The sequence below is a fragment of the Odocoileus virginianus genome, chromosome 21 (genome assembly GCF_023699985.2).
Source record: "Odocoileus virginianus isolate 20LAN1187 ecotype Illinois chromosome 21, Ovbor_1.2, whole genome shotgun sequence".
Lineage (NCBI taxonomy): Eukaryota > Metazoa > Chordata > Mammalia > Artiodactyla > Cervidae > Odocoileus > Odocoileus virginianus.
This window is the reverse complement of record NC_069694.1, coordinates 55,418,373-55,424,768: the sequence shown is the minus strand read 5'-3', so window position 1 is coordinate 55,424,768 and position 6,396 is coordinate 55,418,373. Positions and strand designations below refer to the sequence as shown.

Genomic DNA, 6,396 nt, shown 5'->3' with positions numbered 1-6,396 from the left:
TCTCCTAAAATAAAAAGAGATATTCTTAAATGACTTTTAAAAAATACATTTGGGGACTTCCCTGGTGGTCCAGTGGTTAAGAATCTGCCTGCCAATGCAGGGGACTCCGGTTCAATCCCTGGTTCGGGAAGATCCCACATGCCATAGAGCAACAAAACTGGTGCGCTATCAATACTGAGCCAGCACTCCAGAGCCTGTGAGCCATGACTAGAGAAAGCCCATGCACAACAATGAAGGCCAAGCGTAGCAAAAAAAAAAAAAAAAAAAATTAATTAATTGATTAATCGAATAAAAATTTTAAAAAAATTAAAAAAATAAAAAATACATTTGGTAAGAAACTTTTTAGGAAAGAGCTAAAGAACTAGAAACGAATGCTTTCTCCCAGTGCCTTGGAAAGAACAAACGCTCAACACATGCTTATTGATGAACTGGTTGAGGCTAACTCTCTAATTTTTCTGAGCTTCGTTGGGAAGGTTGGTTGTAAGTAGCTGTTTTGGGAGGGATGGGAGACAGCCAGTTAGCATTTGACATTTTCTACATCATCCGTGGAAATCCATTTACAGCCATGGGTGCAGGTTTCTCAGTCTGTGATTGTGCCCAACAGGAAAACGGTTAAGACCCAGTGCAGCTGTAGCAGGAGAGAATACTTAGCAAGCCTCACGTGTCAAATAAATGGACTACATAAGAAACAGGGATTAAGATGGTTTTCTTATCATCTGTCAATAGAGTTTATTAAGGGCACTGTGATTAAATTATTCTGGAGACTTTCCTGGTGGTCCAGTGGCTAAAATTCCACGCTTCCAAAGAAGGGGGCCCAGTTTCTACCTCTGGCCAGGGAGATGGATTGCACATGCCACAATTAAAGAGTTTGAATGCCTGCAATGAAAGATCCCGCATGCTGAAATGACGATCAAAGATCCCACGTGTCACAACTAAGACCTGGTGGAGCCAAGTAAATTTTTAAAAATACTTTAAAAAATTTCATAAAAGATTGGTTTCCTGGAATATAAGAATATTTCAGAGATTATATGTCAGTGTTAACTGGAAAAATGTGGAGAATGGAGTATGTTTGATTTACCTGGAGAATTAGCACAAAAAAATCCCTAGTCTTTTCAAAATGAAAAAAAAGAAGCAAGTGAGACAAGGCAAAGTGAAAAGCATAAAATAATGCAAAGACACTTTAAGTAATGTCAACACACTTAACTAAATAGATGAAGAAAAATATTTAAATATTGGTTAGTGTGATGTTAAATGACTGCATTATTCGCAAAAATCAGTTCTGCTGGAGCACACAAAATAGAGTGGATGAATCCTATAGGATGTGTTAAGAACAGATAATGAGTAAGGCCTTGGAGTACAGACTGAAGCAGGGCAAGAGGTTTACCAAGGGGACACTCTGGTCACAGCAAACACCCTCTTCCAAAAACACAAGAGAAGACTCTACATGTGGACATTACCATATGGTCAATACCAAAATCAGATGGATTATATTCTTTACAGTCAAAGAATGAGAAGCTCTATACAGTCAGCAAAAACAAGACCAGGAGCTGACTGTGGCTCAGATCATGCACCCCTTATTGCAAAATTCAGACTTAAATTGAAGAAAGTAGGGGGAACCACTAGACCATTCAGGTATGACCTAAATCAAATCCCTTATGATTATACAGTGGAAGTGACAAATAGATTCAAGGGATTAGATGTGATAGACTGCCTGAAGAAGTATGGATGGAGGTTCATGACATTGTACAGGAGGCAGGGATCAAGACCACCCCAAGAAAAAGAAATGCAAAAAGACAAAATCGTTGTTTGATGAGCCCTTACAAATAGCTGAGAAAAGAAGAGAAGTGAAAGGCAAAGGAGAAAAGGAAAGATATACCCATTTGTATGCAGAGCCAAAGAATAGCAAGGAGAGATAAGAAAGCCTCCCTCAGTGATCAATGCAAAGAAATAGAGGAAAACAATAGAATGGGACTAGAGATCTCTTCAAGAAAATTAGAGATACCAAGGGAATATTTCATGCAAAAATGGGCACAATAAAGGACAGAAATGGTATGGACTTAACAGAAGCAGAAGATATTAAGAAGAGGTGGCAAGAATACACAGAAGAACTGTACAAAAAAGATCTTAGTGACCCAGGTAATCATGATGGTGTGATCACTCACCTAGGGCCAGACATCCTGGAATGTGAAGTCAAGAGGGCCTTAGGAAAAATCACTATGAACAAAGCTAGTGGAGGCGATGGAATTCCAGTTGAGCTATTTCAAATCCTAAAAGATGATGCTGTGAAAGTGCGGCCCTTCAATATGCCAGCAAATTTGGAAAACTCAGCAGTGGCCACAGGACTGGAAAAGGTCAGTTTTCATTCCAATCCTAAAGAAAGGCAATGCCAAAGAATGCTCAAACTACCGCACAATTGCACTCATCTCAAATGCTAGCAAAGTAATGCTAAAAATTCTCCAAGCCAAGCTGCAACAGTATGTGAACTGTGAACCTCCAGATGTTCAAACTGGATTTAAAAAAGCAGAGGAACCAAAGATCAAATTGCCAACGTCCTTTGGATCATCAAAAAAGCAAGAGAGTTCCAGGAAAATATCTACTTCAGCTTTATTGACTATGCCAAAGCCTTTGTGTGGATTACAAGAAACTGTGGAACATTCTTCAAGACAGGAATACCAGACCACCTGACCTGAGTAATCTGTATTCAGGTTAAGAAGCAACAGTTAGAACTGGACATGAAACAACAGACTGGTTCCAAATTGGGAAAGCAGTACGTCAAGGCTGTATATTGGCACCCTGCTTATTTAACTTATATGCAGAGTACATCATGAGAAAAACCAGGCTGGATGAAGCACAAGCTGAAATCAAGATTGCCAGGAGAAATATCAATAATCTCAGATATGCAGATGACACCACTCTTATGGCAGAAAGTGAAGAACTAAAGAGTCTCTTGATGAAAGTGAAAGAGGAGACTGAAAAAGTTGGCTTCAGTCAGTCAGTTCAGTTGCTTAGTCATGTCCAATCTTTGTGACCTGCAGCACGCCAGGCCTCCCTGTCCATCACCAACTCCCAGAGTTTACTCCAACTCATGTCCACTGAGTCAGTGATGCCATCCAGCCATCTCATCCTCTGCCATCCCCTTATCCTCCCACCTTTAATCTTTCCCAGCATCAAGGTCTTTTCAAATGAGTCAGTTCTTCATATCATGTGGCCAAAGTATTGGAGTTTCAGCTTCAACATCAGTTCTTTCAATGAATATTCAGGACTGATTTCCTTTAGGATGGAATGGTTGGATCTCCTTGCAGTCCAAGGGACTCTCAAGTCTTCTCCAACACTACAGTTCAAAAGCATCAATTCTTCAGTGCTCAGCTCTCTTTATAGTCCCACTCTCACATCTATACATGACTACTGGAAAAACTAGAGCTTTGACTAGATGGACCTTTGCTGGCAAAGTAATGTCTCTGCTTTTTAGTATGCTGTCTAGGTTGGTCATAACTTTTCTTTCAAGTAGTAAGCAGAGACATCTGGACATCACCAGATGGTCAACACTGAAATCAGATTGATTATATTCTTTGCAGCCAAAGATGGAGAAGCTGTATACAGTCAGCAAAAACAAGACCAGGAGCTGACTGTGGCTCAGATCATGAATTCCTTATTGTCAAGTTCAGACTTAAATTGAAGAAAGTAGGCAAAATAAAAAAGTTGGCTTAAAACTCAACATTCAGAAAATTAAGATCATGGCATCTGGTCCATCACTTCATGGCAAACAGATGAGGAAATAATGGAAACAATGAGAGACTTTACTTTTGGGGCTCCAAAATCACTGCAGATGGTGACTGCAGCCATGAAATTAAAAGACGCTTGCTCCTTGGAAGAAAAGTTATGACCAACCTAGACAGCATATTAAAAAGCAGAGGCATTACTTTGCCAACAAAAGTCTGTCTAGTCAAAGCTATGGTTTTTCCAGTAGTCACGTATGGATGTGAGAGTTGGACTGTGAAGAAAGCTGAGCACCAAAGAATTGATGCTTTTGAACTGTGGTGTTGGAGAAGACTCTTGAGAGTCCCATGGACTGCAAGGAGATCCAACCATTCCATTTAAATCAGTCCTGAATATTCATTGAAAAGGCTGATGCTGAAGCTGAAACTCCAATACTTTAGCCACCTGATGTGAAGAATGGACTCATTGGAAAAGACTCTGATGCTGGGATAGAAAGATTGAAGGCAGGAGGAGAAAGAGATGACAGAGGATGAGATGGTTGGATGGCATTACCATTGTGATGGACGTGAGTTTGAGTAAGCTCCACGAGTTGGTGATGAACAGGGAAGACTGGCGTGCTGCAGTCCATGGAGGTGCAAAGAGTCAGACACGACCGCGCAACTGAACTGAACTGAACTGATATTTTAAAACATTTAAATTATCAAGAAGAGAGAAGAGTAAGAGGCTTTAAAAACACTTATAATTAGGAGAAAGTGCATGTATAGTTCACCTTTTATGAATTCTTCTATTATTTCTATACAATTTATTCAACATTCCCTGTAACTTTATTCCTATTTCAAAAACACTAATAATGCAGTTGAGGTAAAAAATTTAATAAAATGAAATATCCCTATGAAATGAAAGCAATTTCCCCCTAATTTATCTCTTCTATAATTTATTTTAACAGGTCAGTGTATCTCAATTTCCTGGATAAGGAAAGGGCAACTCACTCCAGTATTTGTGCCTGAAAACTCCCATGGACAGAGGAGGCTGGTGGACTGCAGTCCATGGGGTCGCCAAGAGTCAGTCATGACCGAGCCACTGAGCACGCACACAGGTATCTCTATGTAGCACAGAAAATGTTGAGTTAAAAATCTGTAAAGTTTGAAATACCTGTAAGGGCATGTAGGGCTTTCTCTAAGAAGATTACCATACTTATGTAAGAAATGAAATTGTTTATGAAGCAAATACTTTTGGGAGCTTATTCAGTGGTTTTTAATAACAGGAGGTTTTGTTCTGTAGCTCACTCCAATTAACAGCCTTAATGCTTTACACTATTTTTCAAATGTGTTTGTTTTTACAGCTTAATTCTTTGAGTTTTCTCTCTCTCCAGAATTTGAAATGTTAAAAACAATTAGAAAAAGAAAGTACGTTCTGGAATGAATCAAAATAAAACCTATAGGGACTTCCTTGGTGTTCCAGTGGTTAAGAATCCACAATTCGATTTAGGGGACACAGGGTCTATCCCTGACTGAAGAAGTAAATCCCACACGACGCTGGGCAACTAAGCTTGCATGCCACAACTAGAGAAAGCCAGCTCAGCGAAGACCCAGTGTGGCCAAAAATAATAAATACATAAAACTCATAGTCGAAGAGGAATTGATGATATAATAGTAAGTGCTGCTTACTTTTTACTGATCTGTCTGGGATTTGGGGGATTTTAAAATATTTATGGTATTTTATAAAACACACATACACACTGCACAAGATTTGGTCTAATTACAAAGTACTATTATAAAGGAATACACTATTCCAGAAATTTGGATCAGAAAAATACTAAAAACTATTTTTGTAACTTTATACTCAAACTTCCCAGGTGGCGCTCATGGTAAAGAACCTGCCTGCCAATGCAACAGACGTTAAGAGACACAAGTTCAATTCCTGAGTCGGGAAGACCCCCTGGAGGAGGGCACGGTAACCCACTCCAGTGTTCTTGCCTGGAGAGTTCCATGGACAGAGGAGCCTGGTGGGCTGCAGCCCATAGCATCGCACAGAGCCGACTATGACTGAAACAACTCAGCACACAGGCACCGTGATTATAGATTTCACTGGATACATTCTTTAAAACAGGCGACATATTCATACAGAGAGAAGTAATCGGAAGAGCAAAACAAACATTTATTAGTGCATGTGTGTGGAATCTAGAAAGATGGTACAGATGAGCCTGTTTGCAGGGCCGGAATAGAGATGCAGGCGTAGGGATAAGTGGGCACGGCAGGCGGGGAATGGATTGACATATACTATACACGACTGTGTGTAGCACAGAGAGGTAGTGGGAAGCAGCTGTGCACAGCACAGGGAACTCAGCTCGGTGCTCTGCGGTGACCTAGACAGGTGTGATGGGGGAGCTGGGAGCGTGAGGGAGGCTCAAGACGCAGGGGACACAAGTACACACACAGCTGGTTTACTTTGCTGTACATCAGAAACTAACACGACACTGCAAAGCAATTATATGCCAATTCAAAAAACAGTATAACAGATTATTGTAGCCAATGCAAACGCTGTAATTTTTACAGTATTTAAAATTAAATTTCTAAATTCCGAAGAGTTAAGTTTCGAATGAGTATGAAAAGACAATTCTTGTATATGTGCAGAAAAATACAGATATTAAGACCAAATTATGGCTGAATCTGTTTTAGA

General features: G+C 39.9%; 1 long non-coding RNA gene across 1 annotated transcript; it reads left to right on the top strand.

Moving 5' to 3' along the window:
* The first annotated feature begins 4,666 nt into the window (after positions 1–4,666).
* Positions 4,667–6,301, top strand: LOC139030274 (uncharacterized). The gene is made up of 3 exons (XR_011482585.1): positions 4,667–4,813; positions 5,090–5,369; positions 5,573–6,301. It is a non-coding gene; the product is annotated as an uncharacterized lncRNA (long non-coding RNA).
* The last annotated feature ends 95 nt before the right edge of the window (positions 6,302–6,396 follow it).